The 17,351-nt window shown below is 37.0% G+C and overlaps 1 protein-coding gene across 3 annotated transcripts in view; it reads left to right on the forward strand.

The window, feature by feature from the left end:
• The window catches only part of CDC42SE2 (CDC42 small effector 2), a 120,895-nt gene that overhangs the window by 86,197 nt on the left and 17,347 nt on the right, over positions 1 to 17,351 (forward strand). The window lies entirely within an intron of this gene.

The raw sequence follows: 17,351 nt of genomic DNA on the forward strand, positions 1-17,351 counted from the left end.
CTTTTAATTCTTTAGGGACCCTGACTATATTTACTTTGTATTTTCAGGATCAGATCTATTACCTTGGAGAATGTAGCTATAGATGCCAGCTGGTTAGCCGGGTGGGGTGGCTGGCTGGCTGAATAAGTGAGTTTGTATTGTTTGGTTTACACTTATAAGACCATAAAAGGAAGAATGAGGTGTAATCTTAAAGTCTTCTCAGATATTTTCTGAGCCTTTTCCAGGGCATGTGCAGTCACTTTTAAATTTTTTCTTGGGTATACATGCAGTGATTTTTGAATGTCTTAGTCTTTTATGTCTGGTTCCACAAGGGGGAAAAAATGAAAAAAATGAAGGGATTTGGGGGGAGAGGAGAAAGGATGCCAGCTTTTAAATCCCCTACAAGTGGCTGAACCAGAAGGGGAGGTACAAGGGCTGCCCACCTCTTTGCTCTTTTGTGATGAGAAGCACAGGTAATTAGAGGACAGATTGATTTTTGCCCACTCTGGCTCTGCAAGATGTGGTAAGCTGCTCTGCACAGCTAGGAGTGGGGGGATGGGTAGCTGCTACTCTAGTAAGAACTGAGATTGAGGGGAAATTAACTGTAGTTTATCTTCCAAGTCTTCCCTGGAGGTTGCAAGCCTTGAACAGACTCCAGAGTTCTAAAATAGTTCTGTCAGGACCGATTTTGCCAATGCATTTGTTGTGTTTGGATGCAGATTCCTTGTGCCATTTACTCTGCCATTTCCCCTTTTACAACTTTTATAATTTTGTTTTTTACATTTGACTCTTTGATCCATGAAGTATGGAAGATTCTTTTGTGTGGAGTGAGGTAGGGTTCTGTTCTTTCATGCTAATCAGCTATCTAAAGACTGTTTATTTTTAAAATTTTTCTAATGTATATTTATTTTTGAGATAGAGACCAGAGTGCAAGCAGGGGAGGGGCAGAGAGAGAGGGAGACACAGAATCTGAAGCAGGCTCTAGGCTCTGAGCTGTCAGCACAGAGTCCGATGCGGGGCTCGAATTCACAAACCGCGAGATCATGACCTGAAGTCGGATGCTTAACCGACTGAGACACCCAGTAGCCTCTACAGACAGTTTATTAAATAATCTTTGTATTAGTGATTTGGAATGTCACTTTTACTATATACTATGTTTTTTCATATATTTCAGGGTCCATTCCTGAAGTCTCTTTTTTCTTTTGGTTTTATTCATAATGGTTACATCTGTGTCACTCCCATACTGCTTTAATTGCTGTAGTTACTAAGTAAATTTTTGCTGTATCATAGAGGATATCTATTCCATAGATACTGTTTTTCAACTGTGTTGGTAATATTTTGTTAGGTAGCTGGTTTTTATATGGTTCCTTATTAGGTTTTTCTTTATATAAAATATTTCATAACGCATATTTTTTAATTAAAAATTTTTCAAATGTTTATTATTTTTGAGAGAGAGATTGTGTGTGTGGGTGGCAGAGAATGAGAGGGAGACACAGAACCTGAAACAGGCTCCAGGCTCTGAGCTGTCAGCACAGAGCCTGATGTGGGCCTCGAACTCACTAACTGTGAGATCATGAACTGGGCTGAAGTTAGAAGCTTAACTGACTGAGCCACCCAGGCACCCCTTTTAAAATTTTTTTTTAATGTTTATTTATTTTTGAGAAACAGTGGGAGACGGAGTGTTGGGGTGGGGAGGAGCAGACACACACACATAGAATCCGAAGCAGGCTCCAGGCTCTGAGCTATCAGCGCATAGCCTAAAGTCAGGCTTGAACTCACAGATTGTGAGATCATGACCTGAGCCGAAGTCATACATTCAACTCCCTGAACCACCCACACTCCCCTATAATGCATATTTCTAATCCAACAGGTGTTTACTTTAGGATTGCATTATATATAGAGTGTAATTGGGTGAGAATTGATGTCTTCAAAATTCTGGACAATCCCTTTGAGAAACGTACCATATGTTTTCATTTACATAAACCTTTTAATATTCTTTTAGAAAAGCTTTAAAACTTCATCATTCATCATCAGTTCATCATTTTGCACATTTCTTGTTAGATTTGTTCTAAATATTTTAGGGTCTTTTAATGTTGTGAATCGAACTGTTTTTCTATTACATCTTCTAATAGAATTTTACTAGTATATAGGAAATAAAAAATTTTTATCCACTAATCTTTTAACCAGACAACTTATTGAACACTTTATATTTTCAAAATATCTTTTATGGTAACCATGTTTTTTTTTTTAGTCTTTTTCTAGTAAGTAAATCTTTTGTCCTGTTGCTGTCTTACTTAGTTAACTAAGACCTCCAGTATAACGTTGAATAGTGCCAGTGATGTGTGAACATCATTGCTTTTCCTGACTTTAATGGGAAAGGTTCTAATTTAAACATAATATGAATATATATTTTAGTGAATGTGTGTTTACCTGTACATTTTAAGTTACTGTGTGTAACTTGTTATAAATGATACTATCAAGGATTACATTTTCACCAGTTTTAAAAATTATGGAATTTTCGAATTGTGGGTATATTGTTTTATGCCTTGTAATATTTTGTTGAGAGTCAGATATAGTAGCGAGTAAAGGAACTGAAGTGAACAGGCCAACTTATGTTTATCTGTCTCGGTGTTAGGCCATGTTTACTGTAGTTGTTGGTGTCAGAAGATAAAATTTTCTCTGGTATATTGGTTTTTGTGCCATATTTTCTTTGCATTTGCTTGGAGACTTCTTAAATAAGATCTGAGATGTCTACTTCTTTCAGTTGTATTCTCCTGTTATATAGAAGCCTTATTGATGTGTTGTTAAGGTGTGGGGTACAATAGTTTGTCATGATTGTAGCCTTTGTTAAGAACAAAATGCCTTGTCTGACTTAAAAATACCTCCTTTTCTCTTTGTTGAAGCACAAGGAGATGTTTCTTTGATCTTCAATTAAGTATATAGTAGAGTTCCTGGAGGTGAAACTAAGACTGGGCCCCCTGAAGTACTTAACTCTCAGACTCGTGTACGTTCCTCTTCCAGTAATTCATCACTTAGAGTTTAGGCCTTCCTACACTGGTCCTGGGTACCCAGAAGTTCCTCATCATGGGTTTCTGCTCCAGTAAGTTGTGACTTTCTGTGTTTGTCTATCTGGTTTTGGGGGCGGCAGTTCTGTGATCTCAGTTTGATGATGATCTCAGTAAGAAGAGTTACTTGTTTTCAGTTTGTTCAACTCTTTCCTTGAGTGTGGAAGGGAGTGAATCTTGCCACGCTCTTTACATGCCGGCCTGGAAAGCAGAAGTCAGTATTGCTATAATTTTTAACATTGACTTTTTCATTGTCATTATTCATAATGTAAATAGTAAAGTGAGTCCTGTTCCAGTATGTGATGTAGGTATAAGCACTAATAGCTAAAATAGAAAAATATAGGTTAGGAGAGTAGACCACAGGAGCCTAAAGCCTTGGAATTGAAAGTATGAAACTCTAGAAATACATTTTCTGTTACACAGAGGATTTACATACACCTTGAGTTTTTTGCACACATACAACACGTCAGTATTCTGTTACTGTTTAATAATATATATTTGCATGAAATATTCCATCATAAGAATTCCATGGGCATTTGAGTTCTTATTTTTGGCTTGCCAAGAAAAAGAACACAAAACTTAACAAGGCCATGTGTCTGTTACAGTGCAAGAATACCTTGCTTATTGGCCTCAGAAAAACATTTAAAGGATGCACTAATAGTTTTATGTATTTACGGTCTTCAAAAACATATCCTTGAAGTTCTATGAGACGTATCAAGAGCGCCTTGTTTGAAAGCTGCTTGGTCATCTCTGAAGTTTTCTAAAGTATTTACTGAAATTAAGTGCTGCATGCCAACTCTCCCACTCGTTCTTTGCCACCGCCTGCTCTTGCACATTCCATGTATGAAAAAGAAACAACCCAATATGGGAAGAAAACAGATGCATTTTTCTGTGTAGTGGCACAAGATCATACTTTTTCTTCCCACTCATTCACTTCACAGTGCAGTACAGAGAATAAAGGAGTCTCAAATTTTTTGAGCCATGGCAATCCTAACTTTTCAAGTTGACTATATTCTATTAATGTTGTAGTTACTGTTATTGGATATAGCTACAGTAATAAACTTGGATGGTTGCTGCTTTGTAACTTAATTTTCTTTAAAAAAAAAATGAAAAGATCTGTCAGATCTTTTTAGGGCTCTAGTGATTCTTTACTTAGTATTGTGCATTAGAGTACTGGAGGGCTTCTTTTTTCCTCCAGCTTTATTTAAGTACAATTGGTATGCAAAAAACTGCACATAATAATGTATACAGTCTGGTGAATTTGGACATATGTATACACTTGTGTTACCATCACCACAATCAAGGTAATAAACTTCTAAGGTATCCTCAAAATAGTGAATATTAATTACAACCCTCCCCCACTTTTCCATTTATATTACATGCTTTCCACTTATAATATTTCATCACATATTTTGTTAATGCTATTTGTCTCTGAAATGTGTTACTTTAATTAGGCCTATACACACATTAATGTATGCTACTGCATATACTATCACACCAGTTATTTCTGCAGTAAACTAGGTAGTGATGGCAGGCATTGTTTCTGCTGTCTTAGCTTTCAGTCTAGTAAAGGAGAAACCTAGTGAATAAATAAGTGTTTGTGATGTCAGCTGAGGAGAACTGCTCTGTGGAAAAGGAAATCAGGGAGCAGAGATAGAGGAGAAATAGGGGTGTTAAGAGTATACAGGAAAGGCCCGTCTGGTGAAGTGATATTTAAGCAAAGATGGAGGGGAATAAAACACATGATCCTTAGGTGGGAGCATGCAGTCAGAGGGACTGAGAGTGCATGGCTCTGCAAGTGCAGAGTTTGTGTGTGTGACAGGAGCATCAGAGAAGGCAGAGTGGCTGTGAGCCCAGGGAACAGTGCTGGGAGATGAGGTCGGGGAGGTTGCTGAGGGCCTGCTCCTATATGGCCTTTCAGGCCATGAAAAGACTTCATGGTTTCTGTTCTTTATGAAATGGGAAATCATTGAATGGTTTTGAACAAAACAAGTAGAAGAACATGGTCTTTTTGTAATGTTTTGAATGTTACTTTCTGTAAGCCCAGACTCAGAGTTAGCCGTGACTGACCATACTCTTAAGCTCTGGACTGTTGAGTAGTTGTCTTCTCTGTGCACACTCACCCAGAGGTTCCTCATCAGCCTGTAGTGTGTCGAACAATGAGGCTGTTAGAAAAACCCTCAGTGGCTCTTCTTCCTGTCATTTTTGTTGTTGTTCTCATGTAGTTTTAATGTATAGTTGAGTGTGTGTGTGTGTGTATGTGTGTGTGTGTCTGTGTGTGGTGGTGGTGATGGTGGTGGTGGAGGTGTTGCCGGACTGACCACAACAAAACAAAGATTATCGTGCTCCATGTTTTCAAGGGTTTCAAGTTTCTTCAAAGGAAATAGTTGAGGTATTGGAAGGGGTGGCTTGGGTCACTAGACAGTTCGGAATTATTAAGAAGACCATAGATATCCTCACAAGCATCAAAGCCATTACTGCAGCCTCCTAAAATGAACTAACAATTCTGTGAAAAGCCAGTAGAGGAAACTCTAGCTGAGGGCATTCTGTGATTTCGGGGGATTTGTATAGTTAGAAAAGTACTTACTCAAGTGCACTGCATCCCTGTAGGTACTATATTATAATGACTCCAGATGGCAGGTTCATTTAGAACTTCTATTTTCAAGAATAACATTCCATATACTATATGTGAAATGTGAATATGGTAAAAATATCTTTATTCCTTCTGAAAACAAAAAAGTACGTGCTCTTGATTTGCTTAATTTCACAAAAAAAATCCTATCATGTAACCACAAGCATCTCAAAGCATTTAATAGATGAATTTGCTTAATAAAAATAAAAAATTACCCTTATCAGTTGAGAAATGAAAAATTTCATTAGTTTTTAGAAAGGTAGTGCACAAGACTGATTGAAATGTTTCAGGTGTATACTAAACCTAGAAATTCCTAAGACTGTTTTATGCCCCACAACTTCCAGACCTGCCTCAGGAGTAGCTGCCATATTTCCTCATAGTCACCTACTTTGGAGTGTGGGGGTTTGTGTGCCCTGTGCACTTCAGATCCCAAGGAGAAGGTTGAATTTGTGTGTATACGCTTAAAGACAAATTAGAGAGGCTCTTGGCACCAGAGTGCAGTGGAAGGTTTTTGCCGTTGACCAGTCAGCAAGCCCTGTAAGTTAGTGTCCCTTGCGTTTCACGTGAGGTCAAGTTGGGGATGAGCAGAAGTAGCAGAAAGCCATTTATTTTCAGAAATTACAGTGCTTTTATAAGTTTGTAAATGTTAAAAATGGTTTCTTTAATGGTTTTCTTAAATTGATCTTTGTTCAGTTTAGATTGTGGTTTTTTACTCTCGTCCTCAATGTCAACCAGCTATTTCTTAGCAAGCCATGTGATACACCCATCTCTCAGCTTCAACAGTTTCAATTCTTATATGACCTTGTTCATCTCATTCCATCCATTTTTGCCTTTGCTTTGTTACTTTGAAGACCACTCCCAAGCCTTATATAATTTTATCCATACATATGTCACTGTTTATTCCTATAAATGACTATTATTTAACATAACCATGACACTTTTCTTATACCAAAATACTAATAATTTAAAAGTTTGTTTTACATCTAAGCATCCAGTATTGTAAATAATTATGAAGCATATATGTTAGGCAGCACACACTACCTAAATTAAGAAAAGGAGCATTGCCAACCCCCAGCAGTCTCTTAGTGTACTTTCCAGACACACCCCAGGTCCATCACTGGGAGGACCTTGGTTCAAATCACTTCCTTGCTTTGTGTTATTGTTTTGCCATCTATATATGTATCCCCAAACAGTATTATTTAGTTTACCTGTTGTAACTTTAAATGAATGGAGTTCTCCTAGCTGTACTCTTTTGTGTTTTCTTTAATTAAATATTAACTTTATAAGATTGGACCATATGGATCCAGGTAGCTAAACTTCTTTTTTCTTTCACAGTTTGTTGTGTGACTACCCCATAATATGTTTATCCACTATAGTCCTTTTGAAAATTTGAGTTGTTAGCAATATGGGACTGTGGTGAATAATGCTCTTTTGTGCCTTCCTGTGAGTATGTTGTCTAGTGAACACATGCTTGAGTTTCTCTAGGGTATATACCTGGGAGTGGAATCAGTGGCTTTGAAGTCTAAAGGCAGTCATTTTTACCATGCAATACCAAATTGTTTTAAATTTGGTGTTACCAGTTTACATTCCCACCAGTAGTTTGAGTGTACCGTTCCATATCCTCATGAACACGTATTAGCAAACTTTTACATTTTTATCACTCTGGGAGGGAAGTAATGACATCTCTTTGAAGTTTGAACTTGTGTTATCTTGCATATTAAATATAGTGGAGTGAAAAGTAACCTGACTTTTTTTTGACTATTCAGGATTATACACAAGCCAGAAATTTCTTCAAGTACAATTCCCCAAATCAGCTCTTCCACAGTTTGTTCATCAGCATACTCTATTTATATTCTAGCATACAATCACTTACTGAAGAGTACAGAAAAGACATTTTAGATAAATTGAAGCACATTAAGTTAAGACATGATTCTGTAACGTTTCATTTTTGTATTTAAAGTATGGTTAAGCATTAATTCAGTGCTTTCTATTTAGTCTTTTAGTGGTGTAGAAATACATGCCGTCAGTAGCCACCAAGCATCATCCATGTCAGTCTATATATACCAGATATTACTAGAGCTCAATTTTCATTAAGGGCAAATGAAAAAAACCAGAGTTCTTTTATTTTCCTCTGACATCCCATCAGATCATTTGAGCATTCCTCAGTAAGCATATCCCATGGTATAGACCATTGAATACAGAACAAGTCAGAGCATGGAGCTTTGGAGCTCAAAAGCAGGATTGTATTATGTTCTTTGTGATTAAAAATACTGCTAAAATGAAAAGGAAAAACTTGGAAAGAGTTTTTTTTTATGAACCGGGAGGGGAAAAAACCCATTGTGATCAAATAATTGAAAAGTATGTATGTATATGACAAAGCCCTAACTTAATACTTTTCTCTTTGCTTGTTACAAAGTACATATCCTCATGTTCATAAAGAAAATCTTCCTCATCTGTAATGTGAAGTAGTGTGAGCTTGTATTAATTGGCTGCTTATATGAATACTGAAGCATTTCTTAAAAGATCAGTTGTTCGCAAGTCCTCTGACCACACCTGGGATATTGTTAGGTTTATTTAGAAAACAGTCTTCAATTCTAAGTTGTGTCATTTGTGTAAATAGTGTGAAGATCTGCATCGTTTCATAAGGTGGCGAATTCTCAAAATGCTAAAATAAAGGCCCTTCTAAAACATCAATAGCATTAAGTTTTGTTTTACTGACTTTTGGATTTTATAAACTTAGAAACTGCAAGATTGAAGTAGTTGAAGCCTATATCTAGAGTTACTGTGGATTGGGTCCTGATCCTCCCATTGCCTTGGTATTATATACAAACAAGGAAAGAAGAGTAATACTGTTAAGGAACACAAATTTTACTTTTATAAAAATCAGGGGGAAAAAAATGAGTATACCAGGCCAGGTAACAAACTATTCATTTTTGTAGAAAAAGGAAGTTTTCATGCAAATTTTATGTGATCTATTACTAAGGAGAAATTAGAATTTAAATAATTTCTGGAACCTAATGCGATAGTGGTAATTATCTGGGATAGATATTTATGGTGTTTATAGTGTACTGAAAATTTGAGAAGCACTTCTTAAGAATATGTTCATCAGTGATATAAATACATGGAAAAAAATTCTGTTTTTTATCCTTCTCTACTTTAAACTTGTTTATAATGGGTAGAAAATACTAGAGATCAGTTTTATTAGCAGCTCTTATATGCAGGACAGATTCTAAGATCTCAGCTGTATCTGCTTTAAGTACTGAGTACTCTAAAGGTTGGTCTGGTCTCTTACCACCTTTGTACATAGTAAAAATTTTGATTTTTTATATAAGACATTTCCCATGTTTATGTTCCATTTGCTTTTGTACATTGAATTTTCTTTTAGTTATTTGAAAAGCTAATACCTATGCTTAAATTCTTCTCTTTTAGAAGGTGAGACATTATTTCTTTTACTTGTGATTTGTTTTCTGTTTTCATTTGTGAATTAAAAACAATTTTTGCACTGACGTCTAGTCAAATGCTTGTGTGTGCACACGTGCAGACTTGGAAACTTGAAGTTAACCAGAGACTAATGGGTAAATGGCAGAGTCTTTGTGCTTGAAGATTGGTTTTCTTTCTGTGTGTGTTTCGGTAACTTTTACCCAAATGGAAGTGAATATGTATATTGGATAAGAAATTGAATTATGAAACTCTGCAAATAAACATCACTTTTAATAAGTTAAGGTGAAACCAGCAGAGCAGTTACAACATTTTAAAAGGCTCTCCTTGCTACCAAATGTTAATTATTATCTGCCATTTTTATAGACCTTCTTAGTTCAAATATTTTCATATATATTAACTTAATAGTATACATTCCTGTCATTTTCATTCCATCTTTGTGTTTTTCTTTCTGCCATTCTTTGTGTGGTTTTGATTTTGGCTTTATTTGTCCTTACAGTGTCTGCTTGGGTAGTAGTTGGGTGATTTTCTCACTGGGATCTTAAGATGCACAAATGCTTCTGTGTATACACTTATATGCATGTATCTAAAAGGGATTAAGATACTGGAAAAAATACCAACTGAGTGAATTCTGTATATACATTAAGTAAACAGAACCTTCTCTACATTAAACACAGAAAAGCTGTTACTAGATACCATTTTCTGGCCTACTTTTGGAACAGATAAAATTAATAAGAAACATAAGACAAATCTACTTTTAGTAGTGTTGAGCTATGGGAAATTGATCTCATTTTTAGGAACCCCAAAGTTAAGGGTAGTTAAAAAAATTTTTTTTTTCCTTTTCTCCACCTTTGTCATATGAGATGTGGTTTTCTGTGGGGTTTAAGAGTTGTTGAGATAAGGGTTTGAATTCCATTGCCAAAACTCATTTACTGTTTGACCTTGAGCAGATTAATTAAACCTTTGCAAGTAGGAATAATGATAGGAAAATTAGGAATAATAATCCTATCTTTTAGGATTAATAGATTAAGTATGTGAAGTAAGGTAATTCATGTAAAGTGCTTAGAATAGTGCATGGTTTACAGGGTTGCTCTTAATATGGATATTGAGTTGATAAATTGAAATTTCCTTTCATTTAAAAACATTTTTTCCTGCTTTTTCTTGTTTTTATCTCCACTGATTTTTTTTTTTTTTATTTTTTTTTCAACGTTTATTTATTTTTGGGACAGAGAGAGACAGAGCATGAACGGGGGAGGGGCAGAGAGAGAGGGAGACACAGAATCGGAAACAGGCTCCAGGCTCTGAGCCATCAGCCCAGAGCCCTACGCGGGGCTCGAACTCACGGACCGTGAGATCATGACCTGGCTGAAGTCAGACGCCCAACCGACTGCGCCACCCAGGCTCCCCTCCACTGATTATTTTTAAGTACATTGTATTTTTAAAAAAATTTTTAATATTTATTTTTGGGAAACAGAATGCAAGCAGGGGAGGGGCAGAGAGAGAGGGAGACACATAATATGAAGCAGGCTCCAGGCTCTGAGCTGTCAGCACAGAGCCTGATGTGGGGCTCATACCCACGAAGCATGGAGTCATGACCTGGGTGGAAGTCGGATGCTTAACCAACTGAGCCACCCAGGCGCCCCTAAGTACATTGTATTTGAAATGAACAGGATCTTCCAAGTGTACACACACACACACACTCTCTCTCTCTCTCTCTCTTTCCCCATCACCGCTCTCCTGAAACCCACTTTACATGACATTAAAGGAGTTTAAAAACAAAAGGTATGAAACGATACAACTCACAAAGAAAAAGAGAATAAAGAGAGAAGCATGGATGAGAGATAATAAAAAGTGGATGATAGAATAGGAATTTGCTGAACACAGCCACAGCCTAATTGCCTAAAAAGGGACATACTGACCAGAAGTAATGTAACATTCTTTAACTGCCTTGCTCTTCAGAATTCCTTCAAGAATAAGTTACCAAAGTAACATTACAGGAATATTTTACTGAACTGTAAAAACAATTTTTTTATTAAATTTTTTTTTTTGGAAATATTTATTCTTGAGAGAGAGACAGAGCACGAGCAGGGAAGGGGCAGAGAGAGAGGGAGACAGAATCTGAAGCAGGCTCCAGGCTCTGACCTGTTAGCACAGAGCCCTACATGGGGCTTGAACCCACAGACTGTGAGATCATGACCTGAGCCGAAATTGGGTGCTTAACTGACTGAGCCACCCAGGGCCCCAACAACAGATTTCTTGGTTGAAGGCCTATTAAATGAAATTTCAGACTATATGGACTAGCCATTTAGCTATTTAACCAGCAGTTATTTATGGATGGTGTTGGAGTAATTAATGATGGTTTCATAGAACATGAAGCAAAGAAAAAGAAGCAATTCAGCATAGTACATGAAGAGAAAATGATGGAACACTGCTTGACTCACTTGTGAACAGTATTTACAAAAAGTTAATATAAACACTGGATTTTCTTTCTCTATTTTACATAGCATTTTTGGGGAGTTACATGACTTTCTTTGAAACAAAGATGTTCATTTTATGGGTGATGGGCATTGAGGAGGACACTTGCTGGGATGAGCACTGGGTGTTGTATGTAAGTGATGAATCATGGGAATCTCCTGAAGCCAAGACTGCATTGTATGTTAGGTAACTTGACAATAAAAAAAGAAAGAAAAGAAAATAATTCAGTTCTAAGAAAATGGTTTATTTTAGGGCAACTGTCAGTACAGTAGAGATGGAAAGAATAGTGGACAAGAAGATTCCCAGATGTGCGTTAGTAGCAGCTGTGGCTCCTTGGGTAGCAGTAATGGTCTCTCTGGGTGCATTAGTTTCCTGTTGCTGCAGTAACAGATTGTCTGTCACAAGGTTAGTAGATGAAAGCACAAATTTATTATGTACACTTTTTGAGGCCACAAGTCCAATACAGGTCTCACTGTACTAAAATCAATGTAGGTCATCATATTACATTTTCTTTTAATTTTTTTTTTTTTTTTTTTTTTTTTAGAGAAAGAATGTGTGCGAGTGGGCAGAGGGGCACAGGGAAAGAGAGACAGAATATCTCAAGCAGGCTCCATGCTCAGTGCAGAGCCCAACGTGGGGCTCAGTCCGTGATCCCATGACCCTGGGATCATGATCTGAGCCGAAATGAAGAGAGGGATGTTCAGCTGAGTCACCCACATCACATTTTCTTTGCGCAGTATAGAAGGTATTTTGCAAGTCTAAAGGTAGCTATGTTATGCATGTATACACACATGCTTGCATGTTGAATGGACAGAAACAATCTCACAACGACTCGTGGTGGCAGAAATCTCTAGTGTTGGAAAGGCTTTTATACTCAAGATCATTGAAATAACTGTCATTAGTACCTAGAAAACCAGTTTCAGATTATTTTTTAAACCTATTTGGTGCTTGCAACATGTGGTTTAATCCAGATACTAACTTTAAATAGAAGGGACAAAAGAACTCATGTTCACTTCAGGTTTCCCTCTGAGCGAGAACAGCTAGTTCTTTCAGTTTTGCTTTTAGCAATTTTGCCCTTGAAAGGTCATTATAAATTTGCTTAGAGATTCTTTTTAAAAGAAAATTTTGAGGCCTCCTGCAAACTTCTTATCTGTTACCAACTGTGAAATTTATATTGAGTGGGAAAAGGTTAGTTTCTACTAACCTCTAAAAGGCAAAATAAAGAAGACTGTACTCAGGATTGGATTTTCAGTGCATTTCCAGCACAAAATATCCTGCCTATTGTACTTTGAGGTAATTCCTTGCTTGTAACTCTAGTTGGGTGTTCTGATTTCTCTGTGGTGATATGTGGTGTAGCTCTCCTCTTTTTATCGAAAGGGCTTAGAGAAGCCCTTTGACCTCAGGGCCACTGCTGGCATGCCGGTGAGTGTGCACCAAGATCTAGAAGCCAGCAGATTATTGTTTATCATCCCCAGAGTGGAAGATATAGTATAAGTTGATACATATACTGAAAAGCCTTACTGTTTTTAAAAGTTTCACCCTCATGGGGGAATATGAAATGTAAAGTAGGCTAAGTTATTGAAGAATAGATTTTTTTTTTTTCCAGTCTCTGCAGTATCTCACCCCTGGGTTCTCTTCAGTTTGTCCCTTAACCTATTAATTGGGGGTTTTTGGTTATGATCTTAGAAATCAGACTTCCACAGGTGGTTTTATTAGCTCATATTATTACTAGTCCTGGGAAAGCTGGATCTGACTTCTTAAACATCTGTATCCAGGGCCTAGGGCACAGTGAAGACTCCTCTCTGTCTTTCTTGATTCTTGGCACTTAGGCTGCTTTCTGACGAGAGGTGGTTGTTTTTCCTTCATAGGAAACATGGTGACCCTCAGCTCCAGGTCCGTCATGTCAGTTTCACAACCATGAGGAAGAAAGGGTTTCTCCCTGGTTTAGTTCTTTCCAGTGAAGGATTCTGGAGCAATCTGTGTCGTATGCACACACTTATAATCAGCGTTGTGGACTGTTGTGGTTGGCAGCCTCTCAAAATCATAAGGTTGGGTTTGGGAAGAGGTGATTTCCTGAAAGGAAAGGAAGGAGACTGGTGTTTGCAGAACAAAAAATATGCAGGAAAAATGGCATGTGTCCATTATAAGATTTATGTCTATTTTTACAAAAGGATAAATCTCACTTTGTCAGTTTAGATATCTGTTAATCATTCTGATAAGCATGTTAAAAAGCTGCATGAAATCCTTTAAGAACAATAGAAAATTTATTGTAGGTCTGGAATGCCCTAAGCTTACTGTATTAAAAAAAAGAAGTTAAACCTGAATCAGTGAAATAGGAGCTAAGGATACGTGAATTGTAAAAACAACTCTTTATCTTTTGGTAAATGATAGTTTATACTGTCAGAAACTTGTATTTCTTTACCAAATTCTAAAATAAACTTTGAGGCTATTGTACAACCCCTTGATAGAATAACCAAAGTGAAAAAGTAAAAGAAGGCTCAAGTTCTGATGCTAATTACATACTTTCAGCAGGGTTTTAGCAAAGCTGAGCTATGTAAGCCCTTTTGACTTTTATGCCATATTAAATAAATCTGTTATGAAAGATAATGTAAAAGGTAGAAGCTACTTGTATTATCTATCACAGTTCATTCATATGGTTTTCACTTTCCTCCCTTTAAAATGGTAAGTGTTGTGTCATTTTGAACAGTGTATTGACACTTACTAGGTATATGTTGGTTAATAGGTAATAAACTCTTCTGATAAATCATTTATTTTTGTATATTTTAAAGTCAGTAATGACAATGCCTTTTTCCAGGGTAGCAGCTTTTTTATGTCTATTGATTTTTGCAGAAATTTTCTTTCACTTTTAATGTATTAAATAGTAAGGACTACAGACTACCTTCAAAGGTGGTTTGACTCAGCATTAAAGGGGCTTATGGACACAGATGGGAAATAGTGGATTGGGTAGGTCAGGTCATTAGTGATATCTGTACATAGGTTATAGATGACCTCTGAATAATCATCCTGGTAAGCTTGTGATTTATCAATCATTATTTAAATAAAACCATGACTCACATTTGAAGTATGTTGTAGAAAACTTGGTTAGTGCCTAGAGGTAAGCAATGAAAATGTGTACAGGTAGATCATTTGACAGAACTATGGACCTAACTATTTCTAGTCTGTGAGGTAGAAATAGGCTCTTCTCTTCTTCCCCCACAATTTTATTGACATATAACATTATATTCATTTAAGGTATGCAATGTAATGGATTTGATGTATGTATATACATTTGATCCTTGAACAGTGCAGAGGTAGGGGCCGATCCCCTGCACGATCAAAACTCCCTAAAAACTGCTGCTATATGTGTTATATGCTGTATCTTTACAATAAAGTCAGAGAAAATAAAATATTATTTTAAAGTTTTATTTCATTTTGAGAGAGAGAGAGAGCGCGCACAAGCAGGGGAGGGGCAGAGAGAGAGAAAGAGAATCCCAGGCAGGCTCTGCACCACCACTGACTGAGTCACCCAGGTGCCCCGAAAAGAAAATATTTTTTAAAGCAGATTTTAAAAAATTTTTTAAATGTTCATTTATTTTGAGAGAGAGAGAGCACATGCCCCCAAGTGCATGAGCAGGGGAGTTTGTGGGGTGGAGAGACACAGAATCTGAAGCAGGCTCTAGGCTCTGGGCATTCAGCACAGAGGCTGATGTAGGGCTCGAATTCATGAACCACGAGATCATGGCTCATGTGGTATCATGACCTGAGCCAAAGTCAGAGGCTCAACCACCTGAGCTACCCACGTGCCCTTTGTAGAAAATGTTAAGATCTTTAGAAAGAGAAAATACATTGGTTGTGTGAGTTTTTTATGTATTTGGATATTAGCTCCTTATCATATAAGTGATGTGCAAATAATTTGTCCTGTTCTCTAGGTTGCCATTTTATCTTGTTCATATTGTCCTTTGTGGTGCCAGAGTTTTTCAGTTTCATGTAATCACACTTACTTTGGTTTTGTTGTTTAGCTTTTGGTGTCAAATGCAAAAAATCCCTGCCAAGAGCTTATCCCCTATGTTTTCCTCTAGGAGTTTTATGGTTTCAGGTTTTATGTTCATGTCTTCAGTTCATTTTGAGTTGAATTTTGGGTATAAAATAGCAGTCTTTTGCATGTAGCTGTCCAGTTTTCTGTGTTGTATATTCTTGGCTCTTGTGCTGTAAGTGAATGGACCATATATGAGATTGGGATTATTTGGGGGCTCTCTGTTCCATTGGTCTCTGTTTTTATGCCAATTCCATGCTGATTTGATTACTGTAGTTGTGTGATAGAGTGCAAAATCAGGAAGTGTGATGCCTTCAACATTGTTCTTTTTTTATCATGATTGCTCTGGCTGCTCAGGTGTTTTTTTTTTGGGGGGGGGGTTCCACACAAACGTTAAATGGTTTGTTCTATTTATGAGAAAAATGTTATTGGAATTTTGATGTGGATTGCATTGAATCTGTAGATTGCTTTGGGTAATAGGGACTTGTGAACAATACTAATCCTTTTGATTCGTGAACATGCAGTGTCTTATGAGTTTGTTGATCGTCTCTTCCACTTGAGCTAGTTTTTTGTTAAAATGTTTAATTTTTTTTCAGTTATTTTATTTTTTACTTTCGTGATTTCTCATTGGTACACTCTTTTATTTTCTCTTTGTGGAAATTGTTTCTCTTTTATATATTGTCCTCCTCACCTTAGTGAGCATCTTTATGACCATTATTTTGAGATCTTTAGTGGTTTCAGGGAAATCAACTCCATTAAGATGTGTTTCTGGAGTTTTATCATGTTCTTTAGTTTGGAAAATTTTCTTCTCTTTTCTCATATTCCTTGACTTGGTGTTGGTTTCTTTCCATTATATCAAAGAACCACCTCTTCCAGTCATGATGGACTGGGCTTGTATAGGAATTGAAGTGTGTCATTCCAGCCTGGTGGAAGTTTTTGGTTCTGTCTAAAACCTTGTGAGATTTTGTTAGTGGTTCCTAATCCTTGACCATATGCCATGACCTGTCAGTGTCCTAAAGGGGAGGATCACCTAGATATGGAGCCTTGTTAAAAATCAGATACTCAGACAGTAGCTCTTAAAGTATGCACATAGGCTGCTTCCAGGGAGAGACTGGGAGACGGGAATTTGTATCTGCCTCCTCTTTGGTGGCCCCTAAGGTATAGCTGGTTAAGAAGTGTTTCATTATTACTTCATTGATTAGGCTCTTCTTTTATTTATTTACTTATTGTTTTAGTAATCTCTAAACCTAAAGTAGATTTAGCCTCCTGACCTTGAGACTAAGAGTCGCATGCTCTATTGATTGAATCAGCCAGACACCCCTAGGGTCTTCTGATAAAAATTGATTTAAAAAACATTGTATGGGGATGCCTGGGGGGCTCAGTACTTTAAGCCTCCGACTGGATCTCAGCTCAGTTCTTGACCTCAGGGTTGTGAGTTCAAGCCTGCATTGGGCTCAGTGCTGGATGTGAAGTCTAAGAAAATAAAAAAAAATAAAAAAAATAAAAACCACCACCATTGGTGGCTTGGTTGTTGTAGAGTTATTGTGAATGGAAAAAAAAAAACAAAACCCATTCAACCTAATGGCTTGCCAAGTAACTTAAAAACACAAAAATTGGGGGCGCCTGAATGGATCAGTCAGTTACTGGTCTGACTCTTAATTTCAGTTCAGGTCAAGATAACATGGTTTGTGAGTTTGAGCCCTTTGTCAGGCTCTGCACTGCTTTAATT

This window comes from Prionailurus bengalensis, chromosome A1, assembly GCF_016509475.1.
Source record: "Prionailurus bengalensis isolate Pbe53 chromosome A1, Fcat_Pben_1.1_paternal_pri, whole genome shotgun sequence".
Taxonomy (NCBI): Eukaryota; Metazoa; Chordata; class Mammalia; order Carnivora; family Felidae; genus Prionailurus; species Prionailurus bengalensis.